At 37.3% G+C, this 16,444-nt stretch overlaps 2 long non-coding RNA genes across 2 annotated transcripts in view; both read left to right on the top strand.

Annotated features, from left to right (window-relative positions):
• The window catches only part of LOC128852676 (uncharacterized), a 28,468-nt gene extending 18,115 nt beyond the window's left edge, over positions 1 to 10,353 (top strand). The window contains exons 3-5 of the long non-coding RNA XR_008450645.1: positions 685 to 872; positions 2,812 to 2,960; positions 10,283 to 10,353. This is a non-coding gene — a long non-coding RNA (uncharacterized LOC128852676). The remainder of the gene's footprint in view (positions 1 to 684; positions 873 to 2,811; positions 2,961 to 10,282) is intronic.
• Positions 10,354 to 10,515: 162 nt separating this feature from the next.
• Positions 10,516 to 15,911, top strand: LOC128852677 (uncharacterized). The gene is made up of 4 exons (XR_008450646.1): positions 10,516 to 12,988; positions 13,952 to 14,050; positions 15,218 to 15,408; positions 15,798 to 15,911. It is a non-coding gene; the product is annotated as an uncharacterized LOC128852677 (long non-coding RNA).
• Positions 15,912 to 16,444: the final 533 nt, after the last annotated feature.

Raw genomic sequence — 16,444 nt, 5'->3', positions numbered from 1 at the left:
CCAACATTAATGAATTCTACAGCTGAGTTTATAACTAGCCAACTAGGTTAGCTTATTGTCACCTTTATTCTTTACAAACATTGATTAGTCACAGTATTAATCTTCTGATCTAATTAATATAATTCAACCAGTATTGAGGCTAACATATTGATGTATTACTTTGACCTTTAATTGATTTTGATTTCTGTTAGATCGTGTTTTGTTAATATTACTCCAGTTACTCTGTTTGGATGTTATATTTTCATTTGTTTAATTCTTTGTTTAAATTTAAAAAAAAAAATAAAATATATATATATAAGCCAAACCCACCACCAGCTGCTTTCTTTTATAAACTCAGTGGGTCTGGACCATTTGTAAACTTAGTTAGAAGCACACCTACCTCCTGGTGATTAGCCTCTGGTTTTTGCGCAGGCCAACTCAACAATTTATAAACTAGGAAGAGAGAGACAAGGAAGAAAAAGTACTACTTACTTTCTCAGTGCAGGGAAAAGTCTTGTGAGCGATGACTTTTAAGAATAAACTTAAGACTTTTCCCTAAAGTGATAATTCAGAAAAATTTTAAAGAATTCAATAAAATTAACATCTACATCCGATACATTTAATTGCTTTCATGTAGGTTTGCCTAAGAATAACTATGGTAGGTACTGTGTATTAAAATAAATCTCTCCCTTTCTCCACTCCTAGGAAAAAAAAAACCACAAAGGAAATTGTATAATCTCACAGCTGCAGATTTTGACAACTAGTGTTAGCCCTTACTGAAATCCTTCAGCGAGACAGCGTTATGCAGTGTCTCAGAAGCAAGTTGCCTGTTTCTGCTTTATAAAGATCCAATATGAAGATAACCCTTCAGTGTCACTGAGAACGAAGCAGAGGTAAGGATGAATAGCTACATTACTTGAAGAAACATTGAAATGAAACATTACTCTTGATTTGTACAACTTTTTCAGTTGTACATATTCCTTTATTTCTGTGCTTTTTGCAAGGGCGGCTTAGCCTCGTGGTTGCTGGATGTTACTGTTTCATCATAATAGCTTCCATACTTAGTCAGACTTAAGGGGTCACCTGGCTCACAGCTTGTGAAACTCTGTAGTAGCAAATTCAAAGGGGATTTTGGTAGGAGCAGGGCATGTGTGATGGGATTATTTGCTGGAAAGTGGAAAAATATCCCCGAAAGGAGTTAATTCTGAACCAGCTATTTGCCCACCCATTACGTAAATATCTATGAGGGAATCAGTTTTTCAATTAATGTTTCTCGGCTTTGACTGGCTTATAGTTTCAGTTTCCACAACATTTTGTGACAGCAAATTACAACACCATAGGCTGAATAAAAAAAAAAAACAAACCCTTCCTTTTGTTACTTGGCAAGATTATAATAAAATATTTTTATAAATGCTGTATCATTATAACATGTATTATAACAGAAAATGCAAGTAGAGATTTTCAAGTAGAGATGTCCAAAGTTAGATATCTAAATTCATCTTTGAAACCACTTAGGTATTACCTTATCATTTCTTTCAGAAGTACCTCCATGTATTTTGAATTGTGGTAGCTCAAGTGCTCATTTTGGTTCCTAAAATTACTTTAAACAAAACAAAGGTAATTAAGTTTTATTCAGTGGAAAATTCATTTTCACTTTCTTCCTCACCAAAAAGAAATATCGCTTTTGAAGTTGGGTATGCCCATTTCCTATACATTAATTTAAATAGGAAAAAATATTAAGAATTTAATTTAAATGATGCTTCATCTATTAGTGGTATTTTTGCCAGTTTTTAATAGTTAATGCTAGTGTTAATGTAACTTGAAGTCTGAGCAACACATTTCATGCTGGTAAAATGATTCATTGGGATCTTCTTTTGGAAAGCCAAAATAGTGGCTGATACTCCTTGTGTATGAAATTCTGTAGTTTTATTAAATTCTTAGGCTGAACAATAAATGTCTTTGGCAATTAATAGTGAAATATGGTGCCTTTCACCTTTGAGTGAAAGCTGTCATTTTAGTGCTTGCTAAAACCGATAACGATGCTGATCGTTAGAGAGAGAGCCCTTGAACCTTAGATATGAAAGTACACAAACGGTTCCCTTGTCCAGCATTAATGGTTGCAGGCACAGCAACAGCACACTGGAGAGGAGGAACGTGGATGCTTTTGTTCCTGTTGTTTGTGATCAAGCAGGTTCTAAGGAACATTGAATTCACCATGAATTTGAATTTTTGTAAAATTATTGTTCAATCGAAATTCTGTGGCTCTAAATATTTTTTTGCCTTAAATAACATTGACATGTGTGATTAGTCTCCTTTGAAGGTACTGGTCTTTTGGATCTAAATGTGATTAGATAATCTAGTCAGGTATGCTCAGAAACTGTTTGTCACGGCCTTGTTTTATCTACAGTGAATGACTGTCACTGTCCTAAGTATAAAGGAAAAGAAAGAGATTGACAAGCTACTGGCCCTGGAACTTATTTGAATATGCTGGATTTGAAGCTTTTAGAGTATGTAGTGGGGGTGACATTTGAAAACATTAGCTTCCAGGGCTGTCTCACTGGATGAGCAGCAAGAGAGAATCAAAACAGTCTGGGAAAATTAACCTGGGAAGGGGAAATGAGTAACATCTTAGACAAAGAAACAAATAACTTGTTGCTAATTGGGGAGGAAAGGGAAAGTAAAGCAAAGGAAGAGTAAAAGAAGGAGAAACGGCAAAAAATGGAAGCATTTAAAGCAAAGGTGGCTATGGGTGGGATTTATGTTATCAGCTGAAAGATGAGCATGGTTCAGGGAACTTTTCTCAAAAATTACATTTGCCACTATCTCTTATAGAAATGTTCTTCAGGACGCTGCTTTTCAGCTGAAATCCTTTGCTCCATTGTATTGTTCCTAACACAACTCTGTGTCCTGAGACAGCAGGAAAGGACCATCGCTTTTTCTGTGAGCTGCAGAAAGAGAAGAGAAAACTTCCATCAAAGGAGGTAAAGGAAGGAACAGTACCCAAAGATGTGTATCCTTACCTGCCATTTACAGATATTCAGTTTTGGATTCAATGTACCAATATGGATTTAAATTGACATTGAATTTCATTATTTAGAAGAAGGGCAGAGGGGAGGGAAGAGGCAGTCAGGCACTAGAGAGAGATGTGGTTCCATTATAGAGGTATTTTTCATGTATATGAAGAACCGACTAGCAAAGATTTAAATTGGCAATCTGCTCAGGGTAAACACTTAAGTAACTGTTCCTTCTTGTTCCAGGTACTAGTATTTTATTTTACCTTCTTAATTCCTTATGTTCTTCTTCTGTAAAAGTTCTACTTTCCCTAAATTGAGTGAGCAGAAATGGAATTCTTTTTCTGAATTATCTCCCTAATGTTCCTCTTCAGTTACTTACTTCCCCACTTAGGTCTTTAATCAATGGCCCAGAATTCTGTCTGTCTGTTTTCTTTCCTACTTGAACGTCTAATCTTTGTCCTCCAGTGTTCTCTTACTGTGGCTTCATGACTTAATGTACTTCTGCGTGCCTTTCTTGGCAGCTGCCGGTCTATTCTCTCCAGAGTTTCCTGAGATTATGTGTAGCTGAGGTCACAAGTTTGCTTTAGGTCTTCAGTTTGTTATCTGTTTTTTTTTTTTGTTGTTTGATTTGGAGTTCTGTTTGTTTGACTTATTTCCTTGTGTTTCCCTTTTACAACTAAGTCTCAACAGTATGTTAATCAAGTTAATCAATGTATGTCCAGAATCAAAGTATGTTTCAATATACAGTTTATGTCTAGAAATGAAGCAAACGTCAGTAGATTTGGGCAGACACCTGTTTCAAGGTAGTGTTAGCTAACACTACACTGAGGAATGATATAGATCCTTCCTTGTCCCTCTTTTAATGGTAAGTGAAAAGATTGCCTTTTGAGGTATATTTACTTCTCTTGAAAGCAGGCAGACAAACTTGCAGTTATATACTCCCAGACTCCATTGGGATTCATTAAATCCAGTGGAGCAATAACTAACGAGGAAGTTATTAGCCAATAGTTACTTAGGCTACTGCAAATGAACGAAACACATGCAGCCTTTCTGTGTGCATAAGCCGTTCTGGAGCAGAATTCACTTTATACAGCTTCCACTGCCATTTTCATCCCCACTGTGCTACACAGATGCTTCAGTCAACGTTCTGTGCAGACAGAAACCCATGCTGGATTCCATGCTCAAATGTAGTAAGTTTTGTGAAGACCCTTAACACATGAATTGCTTTTGGCATTTTGTGAGTTGTGGTTTTCACTTTTGATTTCCATTTTTATTTCCAGTTAAAATATTTGAGTTATAGTGAATGTACTGTGTTTAGCGGGATGGTGCTTCCAGAATCCATTGAACTTTTAAAATGCAAAGCAATTCACATGTAATACAGAATTATGTGAGTTATTTCTAGCTTTCTGGAAATACATTTCTACCTTTCTGCTTTGCTCTGTGGAACTAATTATTTAATATACCATGAAGTGTTGCAGGAAAACCTGATGCAAGCATTCTGTATCTTCATTGCTAATGTATTCATTCTGAGATGTATTAATCTGTTCTTCTACAAGCACTACAGGCTTTCAGAGGTAATTTGGCTTTTAGATTTCTTTTAAGTTTAAACATTTTAAAAAAGGAAGTTTTCCCAGTTGAGCTTATCTGAATATACAACAAGAGGTTCTGATTTATTCACAACTTTTCTGCCTTAAAAGAAATTTTAGTTACATCTATGGTTATGACCTTTTATCCCTTACTACAGATAATACTGAAAATTCAGCAAAACTATAAGCATGTGCTTTTATGTATTATAAAGACTCTAGAAGAAATCTTTTTCGGTTTCATGTCACTGAGTAGGTGCCAGTTCCAAGTTACATAGGTTCATGGTAGAACATCAGCAGCACTGAAGTATTCCGCTGTAAGTACTGGTGAAAATATTACTCTGTGAAGATGTGCTTTATTAAGTAAATAAGTAGTATATATATAAGGATCTGTACTCATAGGAGTATGGAACAAGAAAATAATTACTTCAATTTCTATTATTTAACAATAGCTCAGTCAAAGAGATGAGGTTGAAATTTGGCATTTGAACTTCTGAATTTCTTTCAATGAAATTTAAAGGGTAATTCATCAGGAAGATGAAAATTCTGGTTTCATTTGGGCTATTTGTGAAGAGATGCTGATAAGTTAGGAGTCAACTTAGCAAGCCATCTTTAAATACTCCTCCACAGGGATCATGCAGGGCTAGATTAGGGCTATATTTTCCAGTGGGTGCCACAGTGCTTGAGAGTTAGGCCTTTTTTTCTCTATATATATAGACTATGTCCAATTTTGGCAAGCTCCATTTGGGCTGCTATTTTATGTGCTCTGCCTTGATTTCAGTCCAGTAAATCATGTTAAAAAGTTTTGAGTAAGGCATGCTGTTTTGCAGAATGGTAGTTATAAAACAGTAATATCTTTCTCTTTTGAAAATCTCCTAAATGTAGTCCATTTATAAGCATTGCAAAATCACTGTTTTATAATCCATGCAATTTGTGCTTTCACTGTCAGAGTTTTCTATCTGCTATGCTTATCTGTTGAAGCTGTTCCACTTTCCAGAGTAAAATGTATATATTCACTGTTTCACAGAGGAAAAGAATTTGAGTAAGAGCACACCCCAGGGATCCAAAGAATCAAAGTCATGACCCTGTTACGATGTCCAGTTTTGTTTGTTTATTTTAACACAATATGGAACTGCTTTGCGAAAACTAAGACCAGTCCAAATGAAGCAGAAAAATGAGCTGTGTCCTATATTTTGGAGCATTGTTTGAATTGGCTGAGCTGCTTAGCTCACTGTGTGACATTCTTTTCACTTTGTCCACCAAAACAAGTCTTGAAGCTGAAGGAAGACAACAAATAAGAAGCCCCAGTACTAAAACAACAAACCAACAAATAGGAGTTTTAAATCTTCTTAAGGCTGAAGTGTCTTATACTTGAATGCAGTCGTGTCATAGGTGACAAAACATTCCCCAGAGCACTTATTTAGTTGTCTAGGAAACCCTTACTGGTGGAAAATGATGCTTTTAAGAGATTGGTATGTTCTACTGTGGAGGCAACAGCAAGTTCAGAATATCTGAAGTGTGTCACTGCTAGACGTGTCAAAGCTTTTATATGTCCAGCTCTAAACTCTTTAGTACTTACAGTAATATGACTAAGAAATACAATGGGCTTCAGCAGAAACTGTTCCATTGCTTTGATAGTTGGAGGGGTGCTCTCACCATTTATGTAGGTTATTCTAGATTACAAGATTCTTAATTGTTTTAGCATAGTCAAGGAGAGAAAGGCAGACTTCCGAAGGATGGCTCATAGCCCCTGAGACGGATGATTTTAGTTAGATTCTGTGAAGACTCCTAGTTTTACAGAGTTCCTAAAGGGTAATTCTTCGCTGACAATAGAGAACTGGATAAATTCTGGAAAAGATCAGTCTGGTGCCATTCATACTTATCTCTTAAAATTCACATGGAGATAAAGAGCACAGATTATTCTTTTTTTATATGACCACCATGAACAGAATTTTTAGTGTTGATTTCTGTACTTATTTAGATTATTCATTTACATTAGATTTCTCATTAAAATTCAAGGCTTATAAAGACAGTTTGGAGTTAGTTTTCTTGCAGACTTCTGTGTCTGAAATTGTGCAAGAAAAATTCTCTTTTCTGTTTTGTAATAGTTCAAAACATACATTTGAAGTTGCAATAGCCTGTTTTCTTTCATCATAGCTTCAACATACAAATTGCCTTATTAAACATTTCTTATAGTCAGTCTTAAAGTTTTGAAGAAGAACTCTTAGCTGCAGCTACTATACCAGTGCATAAATAAATACATAAATATTTGTGCAAAAAAGTAGCACTAGTCTTTTTGCAAAGTTATAAATCTGCCTTCTGTACTTTCTCCATCTTCTCTCATATGCACCACCAAAAGTCAGCTTGTTAGGATCTAATGGCATATGAGAGTTTTCCTTTACAAGACTCTTTTTCCGTGTTTTCTCTCCATAGAGGAGACTGGCTTTTGATGACCTTCTGAACCAGCAATTCTGTTTTCTGAAGCAGAAAATTAAGTCTTCTCTTCTTTACTGTGAAGAAGTCAATGTGTGTCTCATATTCACGCTAGACTGTCCTGACATACAAGCTGCAGAAAATGTGAAAATAGCGTGTCGAAGCAGCCAGGATAGCAGAACACAGTTTTCCAGCAGAACCTATATCAGAAATGTCTCACAGGTTCTCATTCTTATTCATACTAAGATACCTCTAATTTGCTCTGGGAGTGCAAAGAACTTTCCCATGGATGAAGGTGTAAATTATACTCTGCACTGCCAAAATACCGCAGTGTAAATAGGAATCAGATTCCATATCTATTCTCCCAAAACAATATGGTATCTAGATTTCCTCAAGGCATCTGAATTTTCAATGTAAAAACAAAGAAATGTCTAAGATGCTTTAGGTAAGAAAACCAAAGTGAAATCTGATGCTGATCCTGATCCTGGATATTATATGCACAGATATTTTGAGAACATGTGAAAAGTGAGGCAGTGACAAAATTTGTCCCAAAATGTCAGGCTGTGTATGATCACTGAAGTTAGTGAACGGATGTATGGAATTCAGATGTCTCAACTTGCACGGAGTTCAGACGTTCACCAGGGCAGCAGCTTGTAAAGGTATCCTGGCAGAAGCACTCAGCCCTTTGCTCTGAGATTCCCATGCAGAGGAAATGCTTCATTTTCAGCATCCTGACAATTAGGGTTTTCTGGTTGTTTTCATGTTAGCCTAACTTTTTGTCCTAATGATATTAGTGCTTCTCTAGATCCTGAATCTGTGTGGGCAAATTCAGGCTCATTTATTAAAACAGGGTAAAATACTCGATCAACTCAAAGTGGTGATCATCTGTAATAGACTCTCGTGGGATCTTTCCTTTAGCTACACTGTAAATCTGCCCTATCATGTAAGTTATTTATCCTGCAGAACACTATTCAGTTCCTGTAATTTAGGTTGGTGTAACAGGCATCAATAGGACAATAGACGGGACCCTGGAATATGAGCTTAACAAGTGAAGGTGGTAAACTAGCCGTATGTCTCAAGTGAAAGACATAAGGTTACCTGTAAAAATTTAGACAAATGTCTCCCTGTTAGCTTCTCAGTAAGTGGCACAGCCTTTCTTTTGTGTTACTTAGCTGAAGTAAATAAAAGATATTATGCTTACATTAGGATGAATTTTGACATAATATATGTTTGTACTTGCAGAAAATAGGAAATTGAAGATGCTATTGTTTTTTTCCATCCTGAACAGAAATGGAAGGAAAGCTAATCAAATGAGTGGAAGCAGCGCAGAAGAGAGCTACACTCATATTAGAGATGGATTGAATCTTGTTATTCGTGCTCTGTTGTTGGCAGATGGCTTAATGTATTAAAACGGACAAGAGATCATTAGACAGCACGGCATCATAGCTGTACAAATGGAGACAGTTCAGGCAGTAGCTCATTGCAGTTTGGGGAGTGACTAAGAGAAGAAAATGACTCTGTCATACTTAGTTAGAAAAGTAGCAGTACAATAGAGAGACAAAGCCCAGTGACAAGTATTGTCCCTGTAGATCAAGCATTGGATACCTTGCACAGTCCCTACAGTACCTTTCAACTCCTTAGTTCAGTGACTATACAGGTGATATGAGTTCTTTCTAATCTGAAGTCTTAAAGAGAAAACAGCTCTTTTAGCAAGCAAAGATCAAAAGGAGGAAGACCCTGGAACTAGATGATCCCCTCTGCTTCCTTCCTTCTGAGATAAATACAGGACTGACTGCTGAACTGGCCTCCTGGATTTCTTTTTTTCAGTGCTTATGAAAGATGATTTCTTTATTTCTGAGCATAACTGAATAGCACAGCACCATCATGAGTCCTTTCAGATAATTTTTGGTTATTTTCAGCAAATGCAAGCAGCATTTTTTGAATCCTGTAAGTGCTAGGAAAAACAAGGGATTTCTTTTTTTCTTCACAAACTTTCAGAAAATATTTTTTCCTTTTTTAACAGTAAGTTTTAATCATATTCAGCAGTGATCTCGTTCTCTCTATAGTTCCAATAAATTAATAGCTTTGAGATGTCAGGGGCAGTCTTTCAGGTATCTAAGGTGCAGTGTTTATATTAATGGATTTTCAGTGTGCTGTGATTGGCTTTTTGTTTCTGTCTCATCATGAAGTGGCTTTGGGCCAGCTAGTGAATTCCCAGCAGATAGATTCCCTTGCATATATCGCACTAGTGAGCGTGGCATGGCCCACTCCTGCGTTGTTTGCCCAGCCGTCCCCCTTGCTGGCAGGTTACCAGGTGCAGCCAAGAGCAGCATTAGGGCAAAACAGAGAGGCAGAGTCGAGCTCCGCTGCATCACCAGCAGCTCCCTTCCCAGCAATGTGTGAGCACTTGCGATGGGAAGACAAGACCTTCTCAAGCTTGGGACCTCAGCTAGCTAGGCTGCTACATGGTTAATGGCTCTAGGACCGCTCTATGATCAGTGGAAAGAGCTGAAAGTGCTTCCACAGGGTGATTCAAAGCATGTCGCTATTGCAGGTGCTCTGAGTTGACCACAGCAATTTAAATGGCAAGTGGAGATTTAGTTAGTTTTCGTGGTTATCTAATATAAGTGCCTAAAGTTGGATCAATGTGAATACTTCTGAAGTTTTCATGTGCTCTCCAAGACTCACTGAATCTTGGGGGAAACATTCTCAGGTGAATAAAAACTGCAGTTTTGTTACTGTACTGCTGTGCTAGTACAAAAATCAATTTCTTTTGCTTTGGAGATGCCAGGTGCCTACTAAATATGGTACTTAGTGATCCCACTAAAGATAGTGAAAAAAGTGAAAGAGACATCAAGAGAAAATTGCATCTGTAGAAGAAAAATCAATGTGTTTAATTCATTTCAATTTCTCATTTTACAAATTTCATTACGTCCAATTCTATTATAAAAATCTACTCTCTCCATATGGCAAATAATTGGAAGAAGAACGTTCAACTGGGTTTAATAATTCATTTATCTGAGTCTTCAAATGTTTCAGTTTTCTTCAATAAAATATAACAAAATTATAAAGATGATATCAGTCCAGATAAAGTCTTGAGAGCAAAAGATTTATCCAAATAATTCATTCTTGCCAGGACTTTATATAAATCCATACTAAACTAATTCATCACCACCAAAACGCAGAAATTTATATGCTTGCAGGAGTTTGTACAGTTATAATAGACTTACCGTCTAGCTGTTCCTAATCAGTTCCTCTGTTTGTATAAAACAGGCTACACTAAAAGTCATCACTACTCCAGAAGCAAGACGTGGCCTGCTGCTTCGGTGGCTCAGCAAAGTAAGAAGTGAAATTTGTCTTGGTTTTGAAATAGAGTACATGAATACTTGCTTTTATTTCATGCATTTAATATGAATCCTTGCTATGGTTTACATTTTACTCTCCTTCAATGAAATATCTACAGCTGTCCTATTCACATTCAATTATTCTGTTCCTGGGAGAAGATAAAAAGTTACTTTGGAGTGCATACTGTCCTGAAAACTGAGGAAACAGCCCCATGGGGTGGCTGCCCCATGCCAGCCCATTCATTGCCTTCCTGCTCCTGAAAATTGGACCAAACTGGGGTTGATTCTGCAGGTGAGGGAAGCTGCAGGAAAGCTCCTCTCTGTACGTTTTGCATCTCTGACACAGTTTCAGTCATCCCTCTTCCTTCTCCCACTCAGTTCAGGCTTTTGAAAGCTCCTTTCAGATGAGAGAATCTTCCTAAACACATGCTGGAGAAACCTAAGATTATGACATATCTGAGACTGCTAGAGGAACAGCTTTCTCCTCATAAGATAAAAAGAGTCTGCTCACTGTAGGTTACTTGGCACAAAAGATCTTGGGAAGATTGCTGACAACCCATCTCTGATTTGATGGGGAACAATAGCCAATGGCCCTTTTTAATGTGCCAAGCGTTTGTTGGAATTTCCCTGCAGTGTTGCATGTCCATTGCATTCCTCACCAATGCGGCTAAGAGGGCAATAAAATGACTCCCTCTGAGAAACAGAAAGAACTGAAGAAAAAAAAAATCTGATGGTCACCGTGCTTCTGGGAAAAGCCAGACCAGCAATCACAGAATGCTGAAACCAGTGTCTCTAAAACTTCTAGACAACTGCAGCAGTTAGCAGTGACAGAGCGGTGTCTGAGGTCTTTTTGGTACTTCATATCATCCCCATCTTTAAATTTAGTTCTCAGGAGACAGCTGACTTATTCGAGACCCTGTCGGACTAGCTTATGTAATGAGAAATTACAGCGGTTTCAGGAGTTCAATGAAGAATTCTTGTTTTTGAAGGAGAAAACTTGTTTTTCATCTCTCTGTCTAAAATTCTTGTTTTGTTTTATGACATGTGGTTTGCCATCTGTTCCCAGAGCACACAATCTTAAGGACAGGAGTTTCAGAAAAAACACAGTAACTTTTTTCTGAACAAGGAAATGCTCTTTCTGTTGACAAATCACATTGTGTTTTGCAAAATCAGAGGGAGAAGCCTTTGGCCACTGCAATTACTTTGTTGACTTTGCAAGTATAGCTTATTCTGTTTGCATTTTAAGGTTTTGAGGTTTTTTTTAAGCTTTCTGTGTATGCTGCATTAATTCCTTAGTATTTCGCTACTAGTCCCTTTTTATCTTCTGCTTAGACATTGGAATTTTTGAGTATTACAATGGGCAATTAACACAGCTTGCTAAAACAGCTTGCCACTTCAGTGAGAAAAGAAAGTTGGGATCTTATTGCCAGGAAGAAAATGTTGTGAATGATTACAATTAGGCTGAGGCTGTGGTAGAAGCTGCTCAAAGGATCTTTTATTGATTTACGGAAATCTCTCTGTATGGAAAAAATTGTGTTGAAAATAAATGGGGAGTTTCTTCATATATCTCCCTCTGACAGGTTAGAAAAGCAGGTGGGAATAAGCAAGCTATTTGACAGGAGAGAGAAAGACCTTTCACTCCAGAGGGAGGGATAAGGTTTAGGTAAATATTTGACTTATATAAATAACAGCAGTATTAATACCACTGCAAAGTGACCTGACTGCTGTCCCAGCCCATCCGCTTCTGGCAGATTGGCACATTAGAGCGGTGTGTGCCCTGCAGCCCTTCTTCAGAGAGCAATACAATGAAAATAAAAAATACAATTACTTAGGAATGTGTTTGGCGATTACTTTCAAAATCCTTACCTTGTACTGATAATTGGTAGCTGCAAAGTGCTGAGTACAAGGTGGATGTGTGTGGGAACTCATACAAAGGAACTCCGGATGGTTTCTGGAGAAAAATAACCCTTTTTTTCTGCCCCCTCAGGAAATGCTGACTTTACAAAGGAATTACAAACCAGAAGCTTCTCATATTATCTAAAGGTCATTTTCCCTGCCACAGGCTCGGAAATGGGAGATGCATTCTTTCAGGCAAAAATATTCTCAGCAGTACCCAGCAGCAGCACACAAAAGACCGGGGACGGCTGCAGGCACCTTCACGTGGATGCTGGAGTGTGTATAAACTTCTCGAAGTATTGTCCTGGACCATAAGCCCCACACTTAGAGTTAAGGCTGCTGGAGAGCTGAGGTGGTTTGGGAGAGGGAGTATGGCAAGCAGTGCAGACTCAACCAGACCCTTGTGACCAAAGTGGGTCAAAGAGAGTAAAGGTGACCAGGTGGCATACCAGTGGGACTTACTTAGTAGAGGTTCTTGAAGGAGAGGAAGATATGACTGATGTCTTACAGCTCTACATTTGCTAGGCACCAGGCTCCAAGGTATTATAATGGAGTCTGTTTTGTGGCCAGATTTCCAAAAAGTAAACCTTTTTGATCACAAATGGAACCCATTCTGTTGTAAACCTATACCTAGTCATAACCAGTGACAGGCAGTGTCTTCCTTACAGGCTAAAAAAAAGGCAAAAAAGAATGGAAAAGATCCTGAGACGAGAGAAATGGAAACAGAATATTTTGACAGGTTTGAGTCTTGAATTTTATTCGAATAACAGGGGTTTATTTTTCATTTTTAGCCAAGATTATGGGTTTAATTCATAGTAGCTGTTTCAGATGAGATCTCTTTGATGGATATACTTGCTGAAATATTAGTATATTTGTATGTGCTACATTCCTTCCAGATCCCTGAGAAATGAGGTTCTTCTGGGAGGAAAGTAAGAAAGAATAGCTAGAGGATAGGACACTGAGGGAAGTGAAGCATGTTAGTCATTCTTGTTAACGTAAAACCTATTTGATTTGAAATTATATTGGTTTATATGATTTTTGGAGCAAGACAAAGGTGATTTCAGTGAAAGCAGAGCTCCTTGTAAGCCAAAAAGTTCTCATTTCACATTTTTCTTTTACGTTTTACAAAATATAAATACCCTATTCAAACTCCTCAGAGGTTTTTATATGTATTTATTCTGTGCTGTGTTTTTAATTGCTGGGGTTTTGCCGGTTTACTTTCTGACTGACTAGATGCACCTGCTATACTTTTGCCATAAACTGCAGCTGGTATTTTATTTGTTAGATTACTTCAAAAGCAGAAAATCGAGTCTGAGTATGGAAATGCACTTTACTAAACTTTAAAATTCCTGTACTTCTAATAGGACTGGCTATGAATTCTAAAACCTTTCATTTATCTATAGCTAATTATTTATTTATATCAGCATATTTTATATATAATATGTAAAATAATTAAACTAAATTTTATTAATGCATTATAATGATCATTAATAATATGTTATATATTGTGCTCTATATAAAATATATAGTAAATAAGTAAATTATACCATTATCTAATAGGTAAATAGTGTTGAAACATAGCAATTTTTCTGTCAGGGAAGGGCAAAGATCAGCTAAGCATTAAGGCAACCAGATTAGGGGCAAATGGTTTGCAATGTGTGCATGTGATCTTCCTCTACTTGTCTTTACGTTATTTCTGTAGGAAATTTGTGGCAATATATAGATCATATATGGAGTCCCAGACCTTCCTGTAAGGTGAAATGTTCCGGGAGAGATGTTCGCCGGGAGTAAAATCTCAATCGTAAGCTATCCCTTTATTGTCATATTTACACTTTCTGTAATAATCCATATAACTTTTGGTTAATAAATGTTTCTTTTAGTAACCATACTTTAGGTTGTTACTAAATGTGGCAGTAACATGGCTTTGATTCAGCAAAGCACTTGCATCCAACCCTAGAACTGGGACTGCTGTACAGATCATTTAAACATAGGTTTAATTATATTTTGCAGTACTGGCAGATACACAAGAGTTCTTTTCAGTGGGAATCATTGTTTATGCATTTTTGTTTACAACAAATTACATGAACCTGTCAAAAAGGAACAAGCTAACAAAGAAGTGAGAATTCTACCATATGCTATCTAATAACTTGGCATGATGCCTGGTTTAAATAAGTCTGTATCCATTCTCTAGGTAGCATATTGTATGTTCCTTTTGAGTTTGTGTCAGGTGGCTTTATAGAAAAGCGAAAAACCACGGATAATATTATAATTATTTTTCAAAAGAATACTAAATTGTAGTCTTTAAGTTTCTAGTAGCTTTTCATGTTCTCCTCCATTGGAAATAAACTTTGGGACATTCAAATACTTGGTGGCAAATTATCTGCCCAAATGCGGGTCTTGTAGCTACACGTACTTGGGTAACTGTTCTTCATTAGGTGATGTCTTCTTAAAAGAAAAAGTGACTGCAGTAAGAGGGCACAAAGTTTCTGAATGAAGTATTAAGATTTGGCCAGAAAAGGAGTTTTTTAAAAAATCTCTTGCAAATTCTGCCATTTAAAATATGGGTGAACATGATTTTGTTAATAAAAAAGACATTTTTTATTAACAAAATAATGTGATGAGTAGCCAACCAAAATGAATTCACAGAAATCCCTTCCTAGAATGACATGCAAGTCTTAATGGGCAAGTCACTGGCTGGGGGGGATGCATTCCATGTAATAGACACCTTAAGGAAAAACACAGGAAAAGGTGCTTACTTTCTCTTCTCTGATACCTTGAAAAGTACTTGAAGTTATTTAGACCCTTAGAATTCATTTAGTAATGAATGAGACAAATGCACAACTTCTTGGAAAGTGAAATATCATGCTTCTGAAAAACAATATTGTAAGAGTTCTTATGTACAATTCCTTTATTATTCTTTTTTTGCTGGATGTATATAATCTGTTATATTCTGCTATTAATGTTTTAGGACATGATGGGAAGGCTTGTTTGTGCATGTATTTCGCTTGCACTGGACTCACAGATTATTGGCTGCCAGCTTTGGTCCTCAGCTGTTGGTCATGCAGAAAATTAATGGAGTCTTCATCCCAGGAATTATCATAACAGAGTGCTTGAGGATGTGCCATCACCACCCCTGTGACTCAATAGCTCATACTACCAGTAAGCTATTTGCCCTTTGGAATGCTATATTAATAAGCTTCACATTTTGTATTTTGGTATTTTAAAGTTGGCCCTGTCATGCCTAAATAAAGACAAGTTGTTTGAAATGCAGCAAGAGGAAAGGGCAAGGAAGACATATTTTCTTTGGGGGAGCATATCTCTTTACTGGTGATGTGCTTTCTACCTGTTCAAAAGCAAACTTCAGTGTGACTGATCAGTCTTGGCCAGCCTGATGAGGGATAACATTTTTAGAGAGCTACTGTAGAAGAAGGACTACAGTAAGTACTGTCAAGGGGATATTTTATTTCTGAACTCCAAATAGCTGTGCTGATTTAGACTGGCTGCTGAGCTGGCCATGCACTATATCTCCTTGGGTTTTTTTGTTGTAGTGTTTTGAGAAGAAGATGAAGTGAAGCAGTATCTTGGGAGATGGAATGGAGGTGCTGAAAACCTGCGCTGTCCTTTTGTTTAAAGAAGTTGCAGTGTCCAGGAGAGAAGACAGGGAGGTAATGCTGAGGGAGAGCATAGTTATCAAAATGATATGAAAATAAGATAAATTGAAATTAATGGGTGGATTAGAAGGGAATAGGACAGGCGGCCACTGCATATAAACAATGCTAGGAAACTCTGGAGAGGGAATTCAGTGGTTCCTCTCCTCCTTTCTTGGCTAACCTTGTAGACAAGCAAGCCAAGCACCTCTGTGGAGCCATTGAGGACCCACTGCCAATTAAATCCCTGAGCGTCATATGAACTGTGGCTCCTCTGAAGGACACAGAGTCTGCACAGTATGCTTACAGTGTATAAGACGATGAACAGTATTAAAAGGTGTTAGTCCCAACAAGCCTATTCCTACACCTGACAGTAAAGGGCAAATACAGAAGACTGTGAGAGCAGCTAAACATGCAGGACCTCAGGGGCTGGTGCTTGAATAGGTAGCCTGCAACGACAGCTTGAATCTTAATGTGTGACCAGGTACCATCTACATATTAGCGTTACATCTGTAGTACTGTTCTCTTTCTTCTAGAAAAGGGCTTAG

Source organism: Cuculus canorus, chromosome 7 (assembly GCF_017976375.1).
Source record: "Cuculus canorus isolate bCucCan1 chromosome 7, bCucCan1.pri, whole genome shotgun sequence".
In the NCBI taxonomy this organism is placed as follows: domain Eukaryota; kingdom Metazoa; phylum Chordata; class Aves; order Cuculiformes; family Cuculidae; genus Cuculus; species Cuculus canorus.
The sequence above is the reverse complement of the archived record's forward strand: the minus strand, read 5'-3'. Positions and strand labels throughout refer to the sequence as shown.